Below are 25,474 nucleotides of genomic sequence, written 5' to 3'. Positions count from 1 at the left end.
TATTTTAATCATTACATATGATTTAGAAAACTCATGCAGAGAAGAGTGTTCTATTATATTTACCTGCCCTCTCCATTGTTCTTCCTTTCTGCCTTTTGCCTCAAGATTCTTATTCTACTGTTTACATTCTGTTTAAAGAACTTCCTTTAGCTTTTCTTTAAGAGTAGGTATGCTGGGACTTCCCTGGCAATCCAATGGTTAAGACTTCACCTTCCAATGCAGGGGGTGCAGGTTCCATCCCTGGCTGGGGAGCTAAGATCCCACATGCCTCAGGGCCAAAAAACCAAGACATACAGCAGAAGCAACATTGTAACAAATTCAATAAAGACTTAAAAAATAGTCCACATAAAAAAAAATAGGTGTGCTAGTGACAATTCTTTTGGTTTTCCTTTATCTGAGAAAGTCTTTATTGCCCATTTATTCCTGAAGTGTAGTTTGTTGAATATAGAATTCATGGTTGACAATTCTTTTCTTTCAGCATTTGAAAAATTCTACATCATTTCCTTCTGCACTCCATGGTTTCAAATGAGAAATCTGCTATCATTGAAATTGGCAGCCTTCCTCTGGCTACTTGTAGAGAAAAAGTGTGGTAGTGATAACACTTTCAACTCTGTCTTTAGTTTTTGGAATTTTATTTATGATGTGTCTTGGTGTCAATTTATTTGGGTTTTTCTTATTTGGAATTCACTCAGCTTTTCAAATCTGTGGATTTATGTCTTTTGCCAAATTTAGGATCTCTTTAGCCAAGTTTTTCTTTGAATGCTCTTTCAGCCCTACTCTTCTTCTTCTCCTGCAACTCTGATAATATAAGTTTTGTGTCTTTTGCTATTTTCCCACAGATTCCTGAGGTTCTGTTCATTTGTTTTTCTCTCCTTTGTTTAGAACAGGTAAATTCTATTGATGTGTCTTCAAATTCACTAATTTTATTCTCTTTCTCTTTCATCTCCTCTCTACTATTGTACCCATCCAGAAAATTGATTATTTCTCCTATTTTATTTTCCAGTTTTATAATTTCCATTTTTTGTAGCATCTAATTCCTTGCTGATAATTTCTATTTTTCCTTTTATCTTTTATTTCCTTTTATTTCTATTTTTCCTTTTATCTACCTTTCCTTTTTATCTCAAGAGAATTTGTAATTGCTTATTAAATAATTTATGATGGTTACTTTAAATCTTTGTCAGATAATTCCAAAATCTGATCCAGCTCAGGTTGAGTTGATGACTTTCTTTTCTCACTCAAGTTGTGGTTTTCCTGATTCTTGGTATGATGGGTGACTTTTCATTTGTAACCAGGACATTTTGGATATTATGCTAGGAAACTATTAGTCTTATTTGAATTTTTAAAATTTTAGCAGGCAGTCACCTTTTTATTTTGGGCAAACAGGTCATAGCCCACTTTTGTGGGCTATATAGATCCAATAAGCAGTTAGATTTCAGAATTGTGGCAGTGTTAGTTTAGTCTGCTTGGTATATCTGGTGCCACCAGGGCTCCCACTGATCTCTGCTGAGGATATAAATGACACAATTTACTTTTTTGCAAGCTATACATATTTGCAGTTCTATCACTTGTTATATTAAAATAAATTTCCATCATGATGAAAAATATAATTGTGAATAATACATTTAATGACAGAGCTCCATTCAAAGAAACCATTAGAGTTGTTAAATATAGCTACAAACGTTTCCATTTTTTAAATTATAATTAAGGATGTATTTGTTGCTCTTTACTACATGTACAGTTATGTTCCAAATTAAAAATGGTTGTGGTTGGATATTGAATGCAATTCTTTAGCTTTTTTATAACGTAAAAGTGAAGTATACCAGAGTAGAAATTAACTGAGGGTCCCTGAAGACAGTACTCAGAGAGAGAGAGAGAAATAAAGAGAGCTTAAAGCCATGGAAAATGGGAAATAGTGAAAACATGGGTAAAAGGGGGCAGAGAATCCTAATGAGAGGAACCAAGCCCCTCTGAAGGGGGACCAGCTTTTACCAGGGTTTCTTCTGGGACTTTCAACAGGTAAGGCAAGTTGAGCCCACAGAAACCAGAAGCATTATTTGATAAGATGATTGAGAAAAGTCTGAAGATCCATTTAGGTATTTTAATGATCAGAACTGAAACTTGGAAACTCATGAGCCTAGATGCAATAATGGTTACTCTTCTCTAATAATCTCAAAATCATTAAAAAATATTCTTTGGAAAAATATCCTCACATACTGCCATAGCCAGTTTGTGCCTATAGCTGCAATGCTCAACTTGAAATGAGAATGGCGCATAAACACTTGATTTAAAGTCTGTGCATTTACTTAAAACCCACATATTCACATAATTTTAATGGTAAACTAAATAAATCTATAATTGGAGAAGGCCTATAGTTGAAAAACACTGTTCAGTCCAGTCCAAAGCTGTAAATTATCTTTATTTTGTATGACCATCCTTGACCGCTACTAGAAGGAATGTTGGCTGCTTCTTTCTATCATGTTTTAACTTTTCACTTTGGGGTACCGGACTCAGTTCTAGGGATATCATGATGAAAATACATGGTCTCTTCCCAAAGGAAAGTGAAAGAGTGGGAGGAAAAAGATGCACAAGAATACAAGACGGTACGATAACTGTCACAGTGAAGCCATAAAAAGGTACAGTCAGAGAAATCAGGAAAGAGGACCTATTTATGCTATTTTTGCCAGATAGAATTTAGTGGAAATTATGAGAATCCAAATGACTTGGTAGTTTTTTCATACAAATGATCATGTTGCTTCTAAAAATTAAGAAAGGATCTCATGACCTGTGTGCTTACCCTTGAAGCATCGTGTTCTAACCAAGCTAAATTGGAAACAATTGACTCATGTTTTTAATGTGAACATTTTGTTTCTGTTTATCAAAATGTGATAGTGATAATACCTTTAATGAGTTTCCCAACTGCTCGTAAGCCAAGTCCAATTTTCAGCTCTAACTTTCACTCACCAACTCCAATTAGCATTTACTCCAGCAAAGAACAACACCATTGCTGGTCTCTGGAGTGCTTCCTTGTTGCCTCTGAGGAGGGGATTTTATTCTGTTTCACCCATCTGCTCTGTGCATGGGAAGAACTGAGCGGTGCAGCAGGGGATTCTGTGACGTCCTGGCTTCAAACCTCAGGCAGAAATACAGGGGTTCTCAACAGTAAACACCCCGATGAGTGCCACCTGGCAAAGTGACTGTTCACGGGGTCTCTCGTTCTCAGGTTCAGCTGCCTCAAGCACAATGTTGTTAAAAATGAAGTGTTCACTTTTCCTTAAAAGTTAAATCCTGTCATTCTACCTAAATCCAACTAAAATAGGCACATAGGGCCAAACATGTAACATTGAAAGCTTCCTGTATTCGTGAAGCAATGAAGCAAGTATATGGGGCGGAAGGCATCTCCTGCCTACAGAGAAATCTTCCATAGAATTGGTTCATTTGTTGTTTTTGGCTCGCTGTTCTTAGAGATGTACTTTTTTCCTTACTTAAAATTTCAAGTTTGAGAGTATAGATCTTGAATAGCTTGAACAGATATTAGATGCACATATAAAGCTGTAACCCTAAAAGAGCCAACTTTGCTTCCATCCTTATTTACTTAATAAGGCATTTATTAATATTAATATTTTCAATAGATTAATCCAATTCATTTACGTTTGCTTTTACTATGAATACTAACATCTATAAGCAAAACTCTTTATAGTACATATGAGCACATTCCTGCTTGTACTACTTTTGATTCTGCTCTCTTAGCTACAACAATTAAGAAAGGTGTGTCACCTCCTTATACATAGACAGATTTTGAAAACCATGTTCATTATGCTTACTACCTACTATCTAAAAAGATATTATATATAATAGGGAAATTTAACAGTCAAGATTTGGAAGATCAAATGCAGATCAGATCCAGAGATGGACATGTCTGTGAGACCATCAGGACAGAGACAGGTAACAGCGGCTTCACAGGCTGTGGCTGCTTTATTAGGTTAGCATTATTTTGTTGACTTACCGTCAAACAAGCTAAGGAAAAGCTCTCAAATGGATAATCAGCAGACAGATGTCAATTCTCCAAATCAAGGATTCTGGCCAACGTGTATTTGAAAGAGAAAACAGTTTTCTAAAACTAAAGAATAAAACCATTGCAAATCCTTCACCAGGAAATTCATAATTAAATTCTCAATAATCCACATCGTCATGCCACAGGCACTGTCCTTGCAACTTGGATTCTGTTTTTGTGTGAGAGATATGGGCCTCCACCATTTATAAGACCTGTAAGGGAAGTACCATTCTCTAGTAATAGCCAGGTATTGTTAGAACAAGGACTTGAAACAGATGTTCAAAGAAGAGGTTGCAGATACTAGGAATTGTGCTTACAGGAGCCCACACGGCAAGCCTGCATATAACCGGGCCAGCTGCGTGTTTGCTGCTTGTGAGGATGGCCATTTGGAAACCCCATTCTGCTTCTTGCTGCTCAAGATCCCCCAAAGTTTCTTTAAGCATGCTAATCTTTAGAAAGAGCAACATTAGTGACCGCCAACTGACCAAATCAAAGATTATGGCTTTTACCAAAGTCCACTGCTGTGGTTGTTTATTCAGAAAGTCTGTCTTCTGACATTAACATGGAAGACTCTTCAGAAACACCCTTCTCCCCCGACCCCATCCGCCTCCCTGACCGCCTCCCTGTCCACCTCCACATACACATTTGTCTAGAGCTTTACTCCAGCCCTGAGTAGCTCAGGACCCAGGCCTTGGGAAAGCATCCAAAACCTTAGATCAACCAAATCTCTGACTAAAGGGTTGCATCTCTTTTTCCCATGAAAGGTTTTGTTATACCTGCTCTTGGTAAAAACCACCCCTCCTTCCATAGTGGTCCTCTTCACCTCTTCCTAGTCAGCACTTAAGCAGCTACTCTTGAAAAGGCTGAAATCAGAGCTGACTATAACTTCCTCTGAAGTCCGTCAGGAATGGTCTCACCGTGACTTACCAGTCAGCTTACCTCCATCACTCACAGATGTCCCAGCACCCCAGGTCTCTTCATTCCGGCCCATCAGGGCCTAGTCTCTGATGCCAAAATGCTCTGGCCATTGCCTTATTTCACCTGATTTCCCATCCTTTTCTGAACGTCCCACTATATGCTAAAGATCTCAAAATTTATTATAAACTCAATTATCACTCTCCTCAACCTCTTTTTCAAACATTTCTTTCACCTACATGCTTTAGCTACAATCTAGCTATATTCTCAGGGTATTATTCTTCTGCAGCCCTCTCATATGGCCGTTGTTTTTTATTCTTCTCCCAAATCCCATGTTCGACTGGTCCCCAAAATCAATTCAATGTCCTTTTACTTTATTTCTACCTCTAAGCAACTGCTCCTCCCTCTTCATTCAAATCCCCAACTCATTTGGAAGCATATGTCTTCATATATGATGACACCTACTGCTTCTCCGTATTACAATCCTCCTCCCACCCCCTGGAACCTTCACTTTAGTCATTGAAGATTTTAGTATCTTACTTATCATTCTTGGAGACACCCATATGGAATATCCCTGCAAACCTTATTTCCCAGTCATTTGACCTCGTTATTTCCAAATGACTCTGACTGCCACCCGGCGACTTCTAGCCACTTCTGTGGTCACAATGTAGACCTTATTGTCACCAATAACTCACTAAAAACCTCATTTTCCATCATTCTATTCTCTGACCATAACCTCCGTTTCTCCAGTTCACTTACTTGCCAACACTTTTTCATTGCACCTAGTCAATTGTCCCAACAAATTTTTATTCATTGCCTCACCCTCTGTCTCAGCTAAGACTTCAGTCTAATACTGCAACTATTTCCTTGCATATAACCTCAGCTCCCCAGATCCTGTCTCTCTCCATTATACTTACCTGGCAGAAGTACACATAAGATTAAACCTCACACTTCATCTTCTGCACACCTACAAGCAATTTGAGTGTGGCTGGAGAAAAACTCACAACTCACACACTTAACTGATGAATATCACTTGATATTTATGACCACAAATTTCCAGGAGACTCCTAGCCCTTAGAGAACACTCCTTTTTGAGGTCTACTTCCGAAGATGACCTTTTTATACTTTCTCTTTCTTCAAACTTCCATTACCTCCTCCCTCTTTGTTACCTTCGGTTATTATCAGGTTTCTAATTTCACTCAGAGAAGAACCACCTCATATTCCGTCCACTAAATCTATTGGATTTGAGATTCGATTTTATCCTACTTACAAGTTCATAACTTAGTGTGTTACTGCTTCATGGATGCTGGCAGAAGACATAAGGCATTTGAGTAAGGAAAAAAAATCAAATATAGTTCAATGAAATTTTTTAAAACTCTGTGCCACCTCTTAGTGGTGCCAGCAGCCTTATCAGAGAATAAAGGCATGTGGAATGTCCTTTGTTTATCTTGACTATCCGTCCATTGTTGGGGGCCTTTATAAGAAAAAAAAATGCTACTGTCAGATTGCAGAAGGTCTGGAAAGCTGAAAACTAGAGTCAGCTGATCAGAATGGAACAGCAACAACATAACCTGAAAATGTATCTCTAGTGACAAGGTGCCAATGGCAGTCCCCAGGGAGAGTCAGAGATCCACTAGTCAATTTTCTAAAAGGAGACAGGAAAATGCTCCTCTGTGGAATGTGACCTCCTTCACTGCTGGACTATTGGACCAACTGTGGCAGGAGTTAGAGTCTGGCACACAGTGGTCCTTCTAGATCACAGTCATGTTTTCCCTGATGGTTGACCTATTGTTTTGTCTTGTACAAGAATGGATTCAGGCGGTGATATCAGTGATCTGAGTGGTTCAGGCTTGATGAGCATCTTGATTCAGCCTCATCAGACAGTGGGTCCTTCCCCTGGTGATCCGTGTGACTGGACCAGACTGTCCGATGGGCAATTGAAATTTGCTTCCACAATTGAAGGCCCTGAAGAGGAGGATCTTTAACCGGCCAGCCTGTGGTCTTCCAAGTGGCAGATCATTAACTGTAGCCCAAGAACTAGTAAAAACATAAAATGCCTCGTTCATAGGACTGTTGTCTAAGGCAAGGAGGACCAGCTTTCCATTCAGGCCATTGTGCTGACCAGACCTTATCTCAGTCAGCTTTCTGGAGTTGTTGGGGGATGGATGACCAATGCTTTCCCATGAACACCATCAGCCTTTAACTTGGTCTGTTCAGGCCCAGGCATAAGAGGATCCTAATCTCTGTGGATGGAGGGCCCCGTTGAGTAAGTGGTTATATTCAAGGTAGTTGAATGGGGAATGAAGTTTTTTTTCCCCAAAGGAATAGCTGCCACATTTTCATGTAAAACCAAGATGCTGCTAAGACCAAATCAGCCGTGATCTTGAATATATCATTCCCATTTGACTAACAAGGCCTGAAGGTCCTCTCCATATTTGCACTGAAGTCCAGGTTGACCATTCGAAACGGGTCTGTCATGTCCGAGAGTCGCAGGTTGCCATGAATCGGGTGCATTCAGTTGCAACAGAGATTAGTAGCTGCCTTTGTGTGTGTCTGTTTTCAGAGGGGTGTAATTGGATTAGATCAGGTATATAATACAGAGAAACAGCCTCTATCAATTCCCCAGCATCTAAAGCTCTGATACTCCTTTCTTCTCCTCAGATTCTACATTGTTTCTATTGCACCAGCCTGGAGGGAACAATACATGTGGCAAACCCTAAATGGGAGAAACCCCTCTGACACTTCTGGATTGGGGAAGTGCAGGCATAGAACCCATTATTTCCATTATATGTACGGATGTGGAAGCCACAGCTGTGCATCGATTCAGCCCAGGGTTCCCACCCATAAGGTCACTTTATCCTTTCCCTCTACCAGCCACATCCAAACTCCATGCATTGAATTTGGATGCCATTTTTATCTCAGGAACACAGACTAAGGACTGTAACCCATGGTGACTTAGGAGTTAAAGCACCAACCATGAAAAAACTCACACAGTCTCCCAGTTGGGAGTGCAGGAGTGCTAGGTTGGGGGGAGGCTTGTCCTTGAGGAAGAGGGTGGAGGGTTGCCGGAAAGCTGTTCACCCAGTTTGGTCCTTACTCCAGGAATGGAGTCCAAGCACCAGAGCTACTCCCTCCCCAGGGTCTCCTGATGTCTGGTGAGGCCCTGGGCTGGGAGGCCCCTTCGTTTCTGCCCTTTGCACGCCCTGCCCTCTGCCCTGTCAAAGGAGGCTGCAAGAGCAGCTCCACCTCTGGGTGAGATAGTGACTCAAGGTCCTATGTGGACAGGGATATTTGTCCTTAAAGCAGCTGAAGTCATGTTACAGGGGGAGGGAGGTACCGAGGGTCATGCAGGGAGACAGCAGGTCCACACCACACAGTACGTTTTTGCGTCATTCAGTTTCAGTTTCATGTGACTGCTTGTGACTCATCCAAACCAACCTATAACGTGTTGGTCTATCTGCGGTTCTGTACTGAATAACAAGGTCCTCATTGTTGACAGAATCTATTTCAGCTTCCAATTCTCCTTGACTCAGCAGCACACACCTGCTGCCACTCAGCTGGAGCTGTGGGGCTTGCTGCCTGTTGCCAGGGCAGCATTCCTTCCTCATCCTGCCCAGGGAGATCTGGCAACCACCAGGGCATCATTTGGGGCTGCTTATTTTAATGCTACCCCCTGTTGTTCAATCTTAGGTAGGATGGTGCCGGTCCCCTGCTTCCCTGTCTCACCCATCACTTGGGGGAGAGGCCAGAGAGTCATGCTCTGTCCCTGAACCCCTCCTGAAGAGCCCTTGACATTCTTCTTCCAGAAAGCTGTGTCTCTGTCAGCATCTCATCTTTGTTGCCATAACTGTTGGGTCTGAGATTTAATTTTACCCTCCTTATAACCACTGAGTCAGCCCGTTGTTTCATCGATTCTGGCAGAAGACATAAACCTTGGGTCAGAGACAAAGGACTTTATTACTCACAGCACAGCAGGCAGCTTGAGCATTGTGTTCACATAGACTTTGCCAGCATGCAAGTCTTACGGGGATGTGAGATGGGCTCAAATGGACGGGGTGCATGCAGTGAATTTGCATCACACAGAGGAGCAATCACTTGCGGAATCCACTGCTTTTATAGCAAGCAGCAAGCAAGTCTGATTTTTGTCCCAAAGGGAGATGTAACCTCATCCCTCAAAGTTCCTTGCTGCAAAAACCAACGCTAAGTATTGGCCCAGGTAAAGAATGGTTAGGGTCTTGCATTCTTGGTGCACCCATCAAGAATCTGAAGGGATGCTGAGTGTCCAGGGTAGACTCAGTCTCTACCACCTACTTATTTACCTGGGTCCTTGGGGGCACAGGAGGGAGACTGGGGAGATCAGGAGAGGCAGGTGGGAGGGGCCCTCTAGGAGGAGCGGGAGAGGAGCAGAGGGTGATTGCCTCACCCACTCAGGCCCTGGGATCTGGCTGAGCTCCCAGGACAGTCCCCTGCCCTCCAAGGCCCCCCCTTCCTCTCCACTCCCCCTGGCCGCATTGGTCCTGGGGGCATAGGAGGGAGGCTGGGGAGATCAGGAGAGGCAGATGAGAGGGGCCCTCCCAGACCCCAGACTGGAGGAGCAGGAGAGGAGAGGAGGGCGTTTGCCCTGCCCACTCGAGCCCAGGAAGCCTGCTGGGCTCCCAGGTGAGGTACCCTGCCCTCTGAGACCAGGGGTGGGGGGCACACCTGGGCCCCTTCTGTTCCTTGAGCCTAAGCCCCACCCACCACAGCCCCCAGGGCCTTTCCCAGCCCTGTGGGTCCTGAGCATTGGCCCCACCCACCACCCAAGCCTCACCCTTGCTTAGGCCCCGCTCTCTACACCCAAGGCCTTTCCCACCCACCCTTTTCTTCCTCTTTTTTACTATTGTGGTACTGATGTACCTCCTCGTTGTTGATTCATCTACATTTTATTTTTACATTCTTTCTAACAGATCTGTTAGTTTCCTAGTCTAATTTTATTTTTTACTTTTTTATTGTTCTCTCTCTCTCTTTTTTTTGCCAGCCCACATGGCTTTTGGGATTTTGATTCATGAGCCCGGGGTCGGGCAGAGGGTCCTGCAGTGGGAGCTCTGAGTCCAAACCACTGGACTAACAGAGAACCTCAGACCCCAGGGAATATTCATTAGAGTGAGATCTCACAGAGTTCCTCATCTCAGCACCAAGACCCAGCTCTACCCAATAGCCTACAAACTCCAGTGTTGGAAGCCTCAAGCCAAACAACCAGTAAAACAGGAACACAATCCCACTCATGAAAAAAAAAAATGAGATGGCAAAAACTATGTCACAGAAGAAGGAGCAAGGTAAAAACCTATAAGAGCAAATAATTGAAGAAGAAATAGGCAATCTACCTGAAAAAGAATTCACAGTAATGATAGTAAAGATGATCTAGAGTCTTGGAAATAGAATGGAAGCACAGATTGAGAAAATACAAGAAATACTTAACAAAGATCTAGAAGAACTAAAGAACAAACAAACAGAGATGAACAACACAATAACTGAAATGAAAAATAACTAGAAGGAATCAATAACAGAATAACTGAGGCAGAAGAACGAATAAGTGAGCTGGAAGACAAAATGGTGGAAATAACTGCCGAGGAGCAGAATAAAGATAAAGGAATTAAAAGAATTGAAGACAATCTCAGAGACCTCTGGGGCAACACTAAAGGCACCAACATTCAAATTATAGAGGTCCCAGAAGTAGAAGAGAAAAAGAAACGGTCTGAGAAAATCTTTGAAGGGATTATAGTGGAAAACTTCCCTAACATGGGAAAGGAAATAGTCACCCAAGTCCAGGAAGAAAAGAGAATCCCATACAGGATAAACTCTAGGAAAAACACACCAAGACACATATTAATAAAACTAACAAAAATTAAATTCAAAGAAAAAATATGAAAAGCAGCAAGGGAAAAACAAAAAATAACATACAAAGGAATCCCCATAAGATTATCAGCTGATTTTTCAGTGGAAACTCTGCAGGCCACAAGGGAATGGCAGGATATACTTAAAGTGATGAAAGAGAAAAACCTACAACCAAAACTACTCTATCCAGCAAGGATCTCACTCAGATTCGATGGAGAAGTCAAAAGCTTTTCAGACAAGCAAAAGCTAAGAGAATTCAGCACCACCAAACCAGCTTTACAACAAATGCTAAAGAAACTTCTCTAAGCAGAAAACACAAGACAAGAAAAAGACCCACAAAAACAAACCCAAAACAATTTTGAAAATGGTAATAGGAACATACATATTGATAATAACTTTGAATGTAAATGGATTAAATGCCCCAACCAAAAGACACAGACTGGCTGAATGGATACAAAAATAAGACCCATATATATGCCGTCTACAAGAGACCCACTTCAGACCTAGGGACACATACAAACTGAAAGTGAGGGGATGGAATAAGATATTCCATGCAAATGGAAATCAAAAGAAAGCTGGAGTAGCAATACTTGTATCAGATAAAATAGAATTTAAAATAAAGACTGTTATAAGAGATAAGGAGGGACACTACATAATGATCAAAGGATCAATCCAAGAAGAAGATCTGTCAATTATAAATGTTTATGTACCCGACATAGGAACACCTCAGTACATAAGGCAAATGCTAACAACCATGAAAGGAGAAATTGAAAGTAACACAATAATATTAAGGGACTTTAACACCTCACTTACACCAATGGACAAATCATCTAAACAGAAGATAAATAAGGAAACACAAGCTTTAAATGACACAATAGACCAGATAGATCTAATTGATATTTATAGAACATTCCACCTAAAAGTGGCAGAATACACTTTCTTCTCAAGTGCACATGGAACATTCGCCAGGATAGATCACACCATGGGTCACAAATCAGGCCTTGGAAAATTTAAGAAAATTGAAATCGTATCAAGCATCTTTTCTGAACACAATGCTATGGGATTGGAAATCAATTACAGGAAAAAAATTGTAAAAAACATAAATACATGGGGGCTAAACAGTGTGCTACTAAATAACCAAGAGATCACTAAAGAAATCAAAGAAGAAATAAAAAAATACAAAGAAACAAACGAACACATGACAACCCAAAACCTATGTGACACAGCAAAAGCAGTTCTAAGAGGGAAGTTTAGTGCAGTTCAATCTCACCTCAAGAAACAAGAAAAATCTCAAATAAACAATCTAACCCTACACTTAAAACAACTAGAGAAAGAAGAACAAAGAAAACTGAAAGTAGAAGGAAAGAAATCATAAAGATCAGAGCAGAAATAAATGAAATAGAAATGAAGAAAACAATATCAAAGATCAATAAAACTAAAATCTGGTTCTTTGAGAAGATAAACAAAATTGATAAACCCTCAGCTAGGGTCATCAAGAAAAAAAGGGAGAGGATGAAAATCAATAAAATCAGAAATGAAAAAGGAGAAATCACAGCTGACACTGCAGAAATACAAAGGATTATAAGAGGCTACTACAAACACCTATATGCCAATAAAGTGGACAACCATGAAGAAATGGAAAAGTACAATTTTCCAACACTGAACCGGGAAGAATTAGAATACATAAACAGACCTATCACAAGTAATGAAATTGAAACTGTAATTAAAAGTCTTCCAACAGGGGCTTCCCTGGTGGTGCAGTGGTTGAGAATCTGCCTGCCAATGCAGGGGACACGGGTTCGAGCCCTGGTCTGGGAAGATCCCACATGCTGCGGAGCAACTAAGCCCGCGAGCCACAACTACTGAGCCTGTGCATCTGGAGCCTGTGCTCCACAACAAGAGAGGTCACAACAGTGAGAGGCCCACGCACCACGATGAAGAGTGGCCCCTCTTGCCACAACTAGAGAAAGCCCTCGCACAGAAACGAAGACCCAACACAGCCAAAAATAAATAAATAAATTTATTAAAAAAAAAAAAAAAGTCTTCCAACAAACAAAAGTCCAGGACCAGATGGCTTCACAGGCGAATTCTATCAAACATTTAGAGAAGCACTAACACCAATCCTTCTCAAATTCTTCCAAAAAATTGCAGAGGGAGAAACACTCCCAAATTTATTCTAAGAAGCCACCATCACCCTGATACCAAAACCAGAAGAAGATACTACAAAAAAAAATAAAATTATAGACCAATATCACTGATGAACATAGATGCAAAAATCCTGAACAAAATACTAGCAAACAGAATCCAACAGCACATTAAAAGGATCATACACCATGATCAAGTGGGATTTACCCCAGGGATGCAAGGATTCTTCAATATATTCAAATCAATCAATGTCATACACTACATTAACAAATTAAGGAATAAAAACCATATGATCATCTCAGTAGATGCAGGAAAAGCTTTTGACAAAATTCAACACCCATTTATGATAAAAACTGTCCAGAAAATGGGCATAGAGGGCACCTACCTCAACATAATAAAGGCCATATATGACAAACCCACAGCAAGCGTCATACTCAATGGTGAAAAACTGTTGGCATTTCCACTAAGATCAGGAACAAGACAAGGATGTCCACTCTCACCACTCTTATTCAACATAGTTTTGGAAGACCTAGCCACAGCAATCAAAGAAGAAAAAGAAATGAAAGGAATACAAATTGGAAAAGAAGAAGTAAAACTGTCACTATTTGCTGATGACATGATACTATACATAGAAAATCCTAAATATGCCACCAGAAAACTACTAGAACTAATCAATGAGTTTGGTAAGGTTGCAGGATACAAAATTAATGCACAGAAATCTCTGGCATTCCTATACACCAGTAATGAAAAATCAGAAAGAGAAATTAAGGAAACACTCCCATTTAATACTGCAACAAAAAGAATAAAATACCTAGAAATAAACCTGCCTAAGGAGGCAAAAGACTTGTACTCTGAATACTATAAAACACTGTTGAAAGAAATCAAAGATGACATAAACAGATGGAGAAATATACCACGTTCTTGGATTGGAAGAATGAATATTGTGAAAATGACTATACTATCCAAAGCAATATACTGATTCAATGCAATCCCTATCAAACTACCAATGGCATTCTTCACAGGATTAGAACAAAAAATCTTACAACTCGTATGGAAACACAAAAGACCATGAATAGCCAAAGCCATCTTGACAAAGAAAAATGGAGTTGGAGGAATCAGGCTCCCCGACTTCAAACTCTACCACAAAGCTACAGTAATCAAGACAGTATGGTACTGGCACAAAAACAGAAATTTAGATCAATGGTACAGGATAGAAAGCCCAGAGAGAAATCCACGCACATACGGGCACCTAATTTATGACAAAGGAAGCAAGAACATACAATGGAGAATAGACAGCCTCTTCAATAAGTGGTGTTGGGAAAACTGGACAGCTTCATGTAAAAGAATGAAATTAGAACACTCTTAAACACCATACACAAAAATAGACTCCAAATAGCTAAAGACTTAAATGTAAGACCAGGCACTATAAAACTTTTAGAGGAAAACATAGGAAAAACACTCTTTGACATAAACCACAGCAACGTCTTTTTTTGACCTACCTCCTAGAGTAACAGAAATAACAAAAATAAACAAATGGAACTTAATTAAACTTAAAAGCTTTTGCACAGCAAAGGAAAACATAAACAAGATGAAAAGACAACCCTCAGAATGTGAGAAAATGTTTGCAACTGAAACAACAGATGAAGGATTAATCTCCAAAATATACAAACAGCTCATGGAGCTCCATGTCAGAAAACCAAACAATCCAGTTAAAAAATGGGCAGAAGACCTAAATAGACATTTCACCAAGGAAGACATACAGATGGCCAAGAGGTACATGAAAAGATGCTCAACATCACTAATTATTAGAGAAATGCAAATCAAAACTACAATGAGATATCACCTCATGCCAGTCAGAATGACCATTGTCAAAAAAGCCAGAAACAATAAATGCTGTAAAGGGTGTGGTGAAAAGGGAAACCTCTTACACTGTTGTGGGGAATGTAAATTGATACAACCACTATGGAAAACAGTATGAAGATTCCTTAAAACACTAAAATGAGGACTACCACATGATGCAGCAGTCCCACTACTGGGCATATACCATGAGAAAACCATAATTCAAAAAGAGACATGCACCATAGTGTTCATTGCAGCAGTATTTACAACAGCCAGGACGTGGAACCAACCTAAATATCCATCGACAGATGAGTGGATAAAGATGGTGTGGCACATATATACAATGGAATATTACTCAGCCATGAAAAGAAAGGAAATTGAGTTACTTGTAGTGAGGTGGATGGACCTAGAGTCTGTCATACAGATTAAAGTAAGTCAGAAAGAGAAAAACAAATACCATATGCTAACACATATATATGGAATCTAAACAAAAAAAATGGTACTGATGAACCTAGTTGCAGGACAGGAATAAAGAGGTAGACATACAGAATGGACTTGAGGACGTGGAGTGGGAGGGCGAAGCTGGGGTGAAGAGAGAGTAGCATCAACATATATACACTGCGGAATGTGAAATAGTTGGCCGGTGGGAAGCAGCAGCACAGCACAGGGAGTTTGGTTTGGTGCTCTGCGATGACCTAGAGGGGTGGGATAGGGAGGATGGGAGGGAGGCTCAAGAGGGAGGGGATATGGGGACATGTGCATGCATATGGCTGATTCTCTTTGTTGTGCAACAGAAACTAACACCGTATTGTGAGGCAATTATACTCCAATAAAGATCTATTTTTAAAAAAAAACATGAAATCCTTTAAAATTTGGTTGAGTCCTTTTTTATGATTTCATGATTTCTTTTTAACTGATAATGTCAAATCTGTAGGAGTTATTATTGGCAATGTGATTACAATCATTTGTACAATGAAGCACTTTGCCACTTAAGGCAAGGTTGCCCCAGCTCTGTGCGTGCTGTTACTCTTTGGCATTATCTTTAAGTATTTTCAGTTCATTGGTTTGTGACAAAAGTAGCTTTACCAGTGAGATGTTTTAGTAGTGCTACCCTTGCTGAGTTGGCTTCTTAAAGCAAGGCCACAAGGTTTTGTTGACATACAACAATGTTTTGTGGTTGTTTTTTCCAGTTTGACTTTCCTGGTTTATCTCCCAAAGTGTGTGTGGGTAGGGGAGAAAGGAGATAGGATAAAGCTATGTATGGGTAGGCCCTGTTTGATACGTAAAACTTTCAATACTTCCCAAGTATCATACAATCATGCAGATGTTAGCCATTGTTTAAAATTTTTTAAACCCATCCAAGCAAGGTTGCCAGCTCTCCACAAAGAAGTTGATTTTTATTTAAATTGGATTCACAGTTTAGATCAATATGTGTTTATTATTTGAAATTTTCCAGGTAGTTACATAGCTGTTGTTTTAAATTATACCACCACTTTTATTGAAATATAGTTTATGTACAATATTATGTTAGTTTCAGGGGTACTACATAATGATTTGACATCTACATGTAATATGAAATGGTCACCAGGGTAAGTCTAGTAACCATCTAGCCCCATACAACGTAATTACAATATTATTGACCATATTCCTTTTGCTGCATTTACATTCCTGTGACTTATTTATTACATAACTGGAGGTTTGTACCTCTTAATCCCCTCAACCTATTTTGCCCAGCCACCCCGCACCATCCCCTCCCTTCTGGGAGTCACCCTTTTGTTCTCTGTTATCTATGAGTCTGTTTGCATTTCGTTTTGTTTGTTTGCTTTGTTTTTTAGATTCCACATATAAGTGCGATCATGCAGTATTGGTCTTTCTCTGTCTGACTTATTTCATTTAGCATAATACCCTCTGGATTCATCCATGTTGTCACAAGTGGCAGGATTTTATTTTTTCATGGCTGAGTAATATTTCTTTGCATATTACAAATCTTCTTTATCCATCCCTCTGTCAATGGACACTGAGGTTGCTTCCATTTCTTGGCTGTTGTAAATAGTGTTGCTATGAACATATGGGTGCCTGTATCTGTTCGAATGAGTGTTTTTAGTGGATTTTCTTTTCTTTTCTTTTGTGGGGGTAGGTGCTAAATACCCAGAACTGGAATTGCTAGATCGTATGGTGGTCCTATTTTTAATTTTTTGAGGAACCTCCACACTGTTTTTCACAGTGGCTGCACCAATTTCCATTCCCACCAACAGCACAGGAGGGCTCCCTTTCCTCCACATCCTCACCAACACTGTTATTTGTTGTCTTTTTAATAATAGCCATTCTGACAGGTGTGAGGTGGTGTCTCATTTTGGTTTCGATTTGTATTTCCTTGATGATTAGTGATGTTGAGCATCTTTCTTGTGCCTGTTGGCCATCTGTATCTCTTTAGAAAAATGTCTATTCAGGTCCTCTGCCCATTTTCTAATCTTTTTTTTTTGGTGTTGAGTTGTGTGAGTTCTTTGTATATTTTGGATATTAACCCCTTATCATATATATTATTTGCAAATATATTCTCCCATTCAGCAGTTGCCTTTTCATTTTGTTGATGGTTTCTTTGCTGTGAAAAGCTTTTTAGTTTGATGTAGTCTCACTTGTGTATTTTTGTTTCTGTTTCCTTTGCTTTAGGAGACATATCCAAAAAAATATTGCTAAGGCTGATGTCAGATATTACTGCCAATGTTTTCTTCTAGGAATTGTATGGTTTCAGGTCTTACATTTAAGTTTTTAATCCATTTTTAGTTTATTCTTGTATATGGTATGAGAAAGTGGTCCAGTTTGATTCTTTTACATGTAGCTGCTCAGTTTTCCCAATACCATTTATGGAAGAGTCTATCTTTTCTCCATTGTATATTCTTACCTCCTTTGTCATAGATTAATTGAACATAACTGTGTGCATTTAACTCTATTCTGGGATCTCTATTCTGTTCCATCCATTTATGTGTCTGTTTTTGTGCCAGTACCACTCATTGTGATAACTGTAGCTTTGTAGTATAGTTTGAAATCAGGGAGCGTGATACCTCCAGCTCTGTTCTTCTTTCTCAAGAGTGTTCATAGCTGTTTTATAGATATAGGTTGGCCTGGTTTACTCCCATCTTTCTTCATTCTCAATCTCTCTCTGTCTTGCTTTGCTCACATCTCTCTTTTTCTATTTTAATGGTTCTTAATAAATTCATTAAAATTTTATACGATAGATTTCCTAATCCAAAACTCTGTCAACCCTTCTTGACAGAAGAGGAAATAGACTCACTTTTAATGCCTCTGAGATGAAACTATGTAATGAAGCTATTTCAGGCTCATTTTCAACTCCTCTCATCATGGTCTGACTCTGACAAGGAAAGTCTGAATGAAACATTTCATAAGTATCACAGATACTCTGCTGCAAAAGCCATATGTATATAGTACAGTCTTCTTCATGGGTTTTCTTTAGAAGCCTCCCTCCTAAAATTGTAGTTTACCTTCTCCTGAAAAACCACACTAATCCAGATATGGTGATTCCTCTTCCTTTTTTTTGGTTTTTGTTTCTTGTAAACATTTTACTGAAGTATAACATACGTGCAGAAAAGTGCACACATCATACATTTATAGCTTCATAAATTTGTTGTAAAGGGAGCACACTCATGTATCAAGAATCCAGATCAAGATAATGATTAAACATATGCTACTCTCTTTTGAAGGAGACAACTAGAATCAGCGTAGGTAGTAACAAAAGCAAAACTCAGTTCAAAGGAATGACTTTCAAACAATTAAAGCTGTCTTACAAATGGTACAAGCATCCTCATGAAGAAACAAGGTTCTACGGGATTGGAATTGTTCATGGGTAGTAAAGATGAGATCCCGCATTGAGTGGTTGGTTGAACTGGATGACTTCTTTGAATTTTTCCAACTCTAAAAATGTATGTAAGAAGCAAACTAAAGATCAATGTCCTTGTGGTAGCACAAGGCAATTATAAATGTGCACAATGAAATTTTATTTTCTAATTATCATTGAAGATGATATTTAGAAGACCCTTTAAAATGACTTTTCAATTTCAGGAAGCACATTAAGAATAGTAGGATGGGTTTTTTGTTTTCCATATTTATAGAATATTTTATTATAAATTTAGAATACTATCAGTGACATCTTGGTAGGAGGTTAGAATAAGTTTCATAAGATGGAAAATTTATACCTACCCTCATTCTTTGGGTCAGTTTTGGCAAATAGTGGAATTTTTATGCCTCTTATTGAAACTAACATAATTTTATTTTAACGCAAAGATGCTGCCTAGATAATGACTATAAAACTTTTTTTGTAACTCTGCACCCAATATTCAACAATAGAGTTAAGATTTCATATTTTGTGCACCTTTTCATGATGGGGAACTTTGTTTCTTTAATATTCTTCCATATGTGACCGTTTCATTTTGTGATTTAAATGTTTTAATATGTTACTTTGTTTCAATGATTTAATAAGTAGGAAGAAAGATGCATATAAAGATAAAAGCTGTCTAATTTTCTACTTAACACCTGGGTTCTGCAAAGCCTAAGGTGATTAAATTGAAGGCAGCATTCCTTCTTCGTCACCTATTAAACAAATATTCTGGAATATCATCAAAAGTTTTGACAAAGGAGAATCATCTTTTGGATGGGAGGTTAAACAAAGACCAGGGCCTCAAATTTATCTGTTTCTTTGAGTGAGCTTTAACACCATTGACCTGGCCAAATTCCAATACTATTCATTATATCTTGCCTGTCTCAATCGCCCTTGAAATTTTAATAAGGCCCTATATTTCTTCTCTTAACCCACTTTCCTACTATTGCCTGGAGCAGCCATCCAGCTGTGGTCTTTCACTTAAGTAGCTAGATTTATCTAGCAGTTAAGAGCATCCCTGTATCTCTTATTCCCCCCACAGAAGCGGGAAGAAGCTCAGAGAATTTGTTCCAGTGAAAAGATTTGAACAGCTTAGACAAATAGGTAAGGAAATTCAAGTAAGATAATCCAATTTCTTGTAGTGCATTCATTAGGAAAAATGATAGAAGCAAGCACCCAGCTGAGCACTTAACTTCAACCACAGTTAAATTCTGCAAAGCTCCAAAGGTAAAATGCTACAAGAAATTAAAACACCGGGAAGCTTTGCACCAAGATAACTTCCAGATCATCTGAAGCCTCCTTTGCCTTTGAATTCTCACAGTTGGCTCTTGGGTGCTTTGATCCATCCAGTCTGAACACATCACCATGCCAAGTTACACAAAGCAGCCCAGCAGGACTGAGAGGGCCCAGGAGCCAGCACCGTGTGTGTCTGGCGCATCTCTCCTCGTTGAACTGTCCTTGTTGGTAAGAATTTTTAGCACACAAATCATGCCTCTCAAAGCAGTAGAAAAAGGAAGAGATTCCTCAGCGCCTCGCTGTTTCCAGTGAAGGATATGTTTCTTTTCATGACCCTAGTATCTCACCTGACAACCATTCCCTTTTGAATTATTCCTCTTAGATCCTGACAAATCATTAATTACTATAAGCTTTATGACTCTTCACTTAAGCAATACCTCACCAGCACCTTCGGGCAACTTCTGTTAAATGGGTCCCTCATTCTGGCTTACTCTCATCCCTCCCCCATTTTAATATTGTAGCTTGTTCAGGCAGTGGACATTGGAGTAATAGGAGAATTTTTCAGTGATTTTAAGAATATGTTATAATAGAGAGATAAGATGAGAATAGATTATGACTATAATAGGCTCACTCAGATTGTCTGCCTAATCCGCATTTACTACATATTTCACCAACAAATTTAGATCATAGCAAGCATGCTGAGAAAATAAACACATATATTCTTTCAGATGCACAGAATAAGTAATTATTTTCTCTAGGGCCTTACAGTGACATCTTTGAAAGGTTTTCTCCGTGGAGAATTAGGACATTGATTTAATTTGTATACGTGTAACTAAAAGGGCTTCCTCAATAAACATAATTAATTTTTGTCCTTTGTAATAAATTCTCTGGCTGTAATGTATATCATTGATTTGGTCAAACCATGAATCTATAAAAAATGATCAAAGACACAAGAGGTTATGCCTACAGCCTTCAATTTGTCAGATGACAGCATAACTCATTGCAATAGCAATAACAAGCGTTGTTCCTGCGTCAAATTTATATGAAAACTTAACACGACCACTTAGCTCGCATGAAAAGTTTTGGAAATTTACATGCTGATTGGCAAAGTCAAGTACATACCAACCAGTGAGATAGCTGAGCTCCTTAAAAGTGTTCTGCACTCTTTAATGTGAGGAAGCTGAATAATTTATGGGCTTTAGGGAGTGAACGCTTCCCCACAGATGGGTTTGATGCTTTCCAAATGGCCTCTCCTCCTTTAGGCTGTAAGAAGTTTGGCTAAATATGCAATTTTCAAATACATACGGTGTGCCTAGCACCGTGCTAGGCATTCCTTTATTAAGCCAAGTGAAGAGAAACTGATGGTGACTGGAAGCATGGACCATGGGGCCAGACTTCCTTGGTGTAAAGGCAAATTAGTCTATGTGTCTGTCTAGCTCCTCACTTACAAAATATAGATAAAATATTACCCTCATTTACACAGTGCTTATAAGGAATAAATGAGTTAATATGTGCAAGATGCCTAGAACAGTTCCTGGTGCAGAGAAAGCCCAGTATAAGTATTTTCTATCATCATGTGTCCTCCTTGAGGGCAGTGATAGTGAGGCTCACCATTTCCTTTCTAATACCTGGCACCCTGCCTGATGCAACTTGCTAACTGGTAAAGTATGTGATAAAGGAACGATGAATGAATGAATTCAGTGAAAATGTCTTACTTCTTTTAATGATATATAGACATTTCAAATTTGTTAATTCATTTAATAATTTACTTATTTATTGGCATAAGAAAGCAAATCTCAGAGAATGTGCTACAGTGGTCATTCTAAGATGGTAAGACATTTTCCAAAGGACCATCTGTGTTATAAAGCAGCCTGTTTTAAGTGTCAAGTGAACCTGTTTATCAATTGCATCCAGCCGAAGGTGCAAAATTAAAAAATAAGCCCAAACCAAAATTATCATTGAATAAAAAATCACGCATGTATGTATCTGGATGTACAATAACAGTTATGATCATGCACTCAACGAATAGTAAGAACAGGCTCTGTGCCAGCCACTGTTTCATGTCCTGAAAATATGAAACAGACAATAATCTCTGCCTTTGTGTGATTTACATTCTAGGGAAGGAGGAAGAAAATAAAGGTATATACATAAGAACTCATTTCAGGGTACGTTTTGCTGCTTTTTTAAACTTCCCTGACCTCCCAGGATGCAGTCCTTTCTACAGGAGTTAGATTTAAATTCTTCTATAGCAGAAATAGAAAACTGATGACTTCCCTGAAAAATCTCCTAGGCTAAGGTTATTTGCCCACTATTTTTGGTGCAGAATTCTGGAGCTCTGTTCCAGAATCATTCAAGGACTTGAATGGGCCCAAAGTTACATTTTGAGAGTTCTTGACCCCCACCCCTATGTTCTTCTCCCCTCTCACTTGCTTACCCCTCCCTCCACCCCACACACCTCTTTGGTTTGTGCAGTAAATGGATCTTCTTTCAGTCAGCACATAAGATATCTGTATCACTATGGAGTTTCAATATGAACCCGAATTAAAACTGTTGATATTTGGGAAAGCTAAAATAGGGATCATACTCGCAATTCTTTCCTTGAGATTTTCTAAGATGCGTCTGAAACTGCTACCCTCTCCACTTACCTGCTTCTTGCAAATACCTTTACATGACTAGGTGCCTAAGGTTGGTCCTGAGGGCCGAATTAAGGATCTGACGCATATAGAAATTCTTTACTTTTTCCATAGAACTGCTACTTAAGTTAGTTACTCTTTGTTAAATGTTGAATGTCTTTGTCAAATGTCCCTTATACAAAGACCCTTCTAAGAAATTTTAGAGTTCAAAGTTGAAAGAAATTTCTTTCAACAATGTGATATGCTGCTTCTCTCTGTGGGACAATGTGACCTCAGAAAAGTCAAGGCATTTCTCTTTTTGTCTCGGTTGCCATGAAACTAAGAGTTCATTTTTTTCTCTTCTCAAAACTCCTCTGAAGTACTATCATTATCATCATTCGAATTTCACAAATGAGGAAATTAAGGCATAAAGAGATTCAGTAACTAATCTTCCAGGGTCACACAGATAGCACAGGGCACAGCGGGGACCTGGACCCAGACCATTGGACTCCAAGCACTCCCGGGTGGGCCATGCTGTGCCCTGAAAAGAGAAATCCAGAGGCCTGGGCCCACGTCCCCCCCTTGACAACCTGGCATCAGTAGCTGGTCCTGGAAACAGCCCTGCCTCTTCAGATGGTCACCTACTGTGTGTGGGCATCTCAGTTTACGACCCTTGCCTTAAATCTAAGTTCAGAGCATATTGTCTTGAGGTGGAGTTGCATCTTAAATATATTTTCCACATTCTGTAGGTGTAGGCTTTGCTTGAAGTCAGTTAACATTCACGAGTCCCCCAGGCCTCCATAGCTCCCTGTGAAGTCCTCCACAGGGACAATAAAATGGGCACATGAGCACAGAAATACCTTTCACTGTGACGCTTGCAGGGCATAAAGGCAGTTTTACCTGAATTATTCCCCAAAGCATTTCACACTTAATTGTTTAGCATTTACGGATAATGAGGACGTGAATGACCCCCTTTGCTATTTATATTGCTCCTTTGCCTGCATGCGATAGTCACTGCCTTAGAGAGAGATTTGGGTACCACCTGTTCTCAGTCAGTTATCTTTTCTCTCCAGTAAAGATTCTTGGATAGAAAAAAGTAAAAGTAAAAACTAATCTCCTTCATTAAAGGTGGAGAGACGTGTAATAAAATGGGACTTGCTCTGCACTTCAGAGGGTCAGCAGAAACCTTTGAAGGATTTTCTATCTGAGGAGTTTCCAGGGAGGAAGGGATGTGATTTAGTCAGCTAGTCAGCTAAGCTCGTTAATTCACGTAACTTGTTTCTAAAAAGGGAATTTTCCTCTGAAATGTTGCTATTGCAAACCTTTTTTTTTTCCCATATCACAAATTCTAGCCTCTGAGATGAACTGCTGTTGTTAATTTGTTGAATTAGTTGTACAGTTGTTCATTGTCATTTGTTAAAATTGTTTTACTGATTCCCAAATTGTAATTTAAAATAAAAAGCAGTGGAGGATTTGCTTTTTCTGAAACAATTCTTTTTTTAATGTAAATAGATAAATGAGGCATTTTTAGAAAATGCTCTCTGTAATCCTCTTTCATATTCTATCAGAAAAGTATGCTATATAATGTAAGATGTAAAATTATGAAATCGGAAGTAAGTTTTCAGGTTTCTCTTCTTTCTTGAGTCTTTTTCCAACTCTTCAGGGTACTAATTTCAACAGGTTATTTATAATAGTAATAATAATAATATATTAGAATATATTATACTATAATAATACATATTCTATATATAACATTAATGTTAATAGAATATATTAATATATTGACATCAATATAGATACATTCATTAATATTAATTCTAATATAGTATATACTATTATAAATACACCATTATTATTAATAGTATTATTCTTACTCTTATAATTTTTAGGCAACCTTTACTTGTCCTGGATTGGGGGAAGGTGGTCAAAGGGTACAAACTTGCAGCTGTAAGATAAATAAGTTCTGGGGATCTAATGTACAGCACGGTGACTAGAGTCCTCAATACCATTTTATATAATGTAAAGTTGCTCAGAGAGTAGATCTTAAAAGTTTTCACCACACACAAACATACACAAGAGTATGTGAGGTGCTGGAGGTGTTAATTAACCTTCTTGTGGTGACTGTTCCTCAATATATTCAATATATGTATATCAGATCATCACGTTGTACACCTTAAACTTATACAAGCTTGTAGATCATTTATATCTCAATAAAGCGGAAAAAAGAAAAAAAATAGCCTAATTAAAATATTTAAATCCCCTTCCTTTCTCATAAAAATTACAACCCAAGAGTTTCTCCTTGGTTCTTGGTAATCAAATGTCTTTTTAAATAGAGACACTTCCTATTAAAATTATCATTTTTCTAGCCTGAGGCCTTTAAGAATATGCTGTGATAGGACTTAACAGTAAGGTCATGCAAGCATAGTTACTTATCCATTGCAGGTTCATATATTTTGGAGCAAAAAAAAAATTTGTTAATTCCTAGAACTTGTCTCAATACTTTCCAAAGAAACTGTTTCCGCAGGCAAGAGTTGAAGGCAGAGCCAGTTTCCTAACAGACAGCAGGAGCGATTGCATGCCAATTGCAATTAGAACAAGCAAGAGAATTCACCTAGAGACCAGAAACACAATTCCTTTTATGGCTCATTAGAAACACCCCAATTTCTCTCGGTAGTGGTATTCATCAAACAGCTAACGTTCTGAAACTCCCCTAGAGGTTGTCGGAGGGAAAACAGATTTGTTTTTAGGGCGGTGCCCTCAGGAAAGAAGGCTTATAAAGTTGCTTACCTTGTTGACGTGTCCACCTGCTGTAATAACTGTTGATCCCATGGGCTAATTTCACCCCACTTCGATAGAGGGGCAAAGGGTCTACAGCCACACAGAGTCTCACAAATTTCTTGTGACTTCTGA

At 39.0% G+C, this 25,474-nt stretch overlaps 1 protein-coding gene across 3 annotated transcripts in view; it reads left to right on the top strand.

Moving 5' to 3' along the window:
- Positions 1-25,474, top strand: part of CRB1 (crumbs cell polarity complex component 1) — a 247,740-nt gene that overhangs the window by 134,007 nt on the left and 88,259 nt on the right. The window lies entirely within an intron of this gene.

Source organism: Mesoplodon bidens (assembly GCF_964165515.1).
Source record: "Mesoplodon bidens genome assembly, chromosome: 2".
In the NCBI taxonomy this organism is placed as follows: Eukaryota; Metazoa; Chordata; class Mammalia; order Artiodactyla; family Ziphiidae; genus Mesoplodon; species Mesoplodon bidens.
The sequence above is the reverse complement of the archived record's forward strand: the minus strand, read 5'-3'. Positions and strand labels throughout refer to the sequence as shown.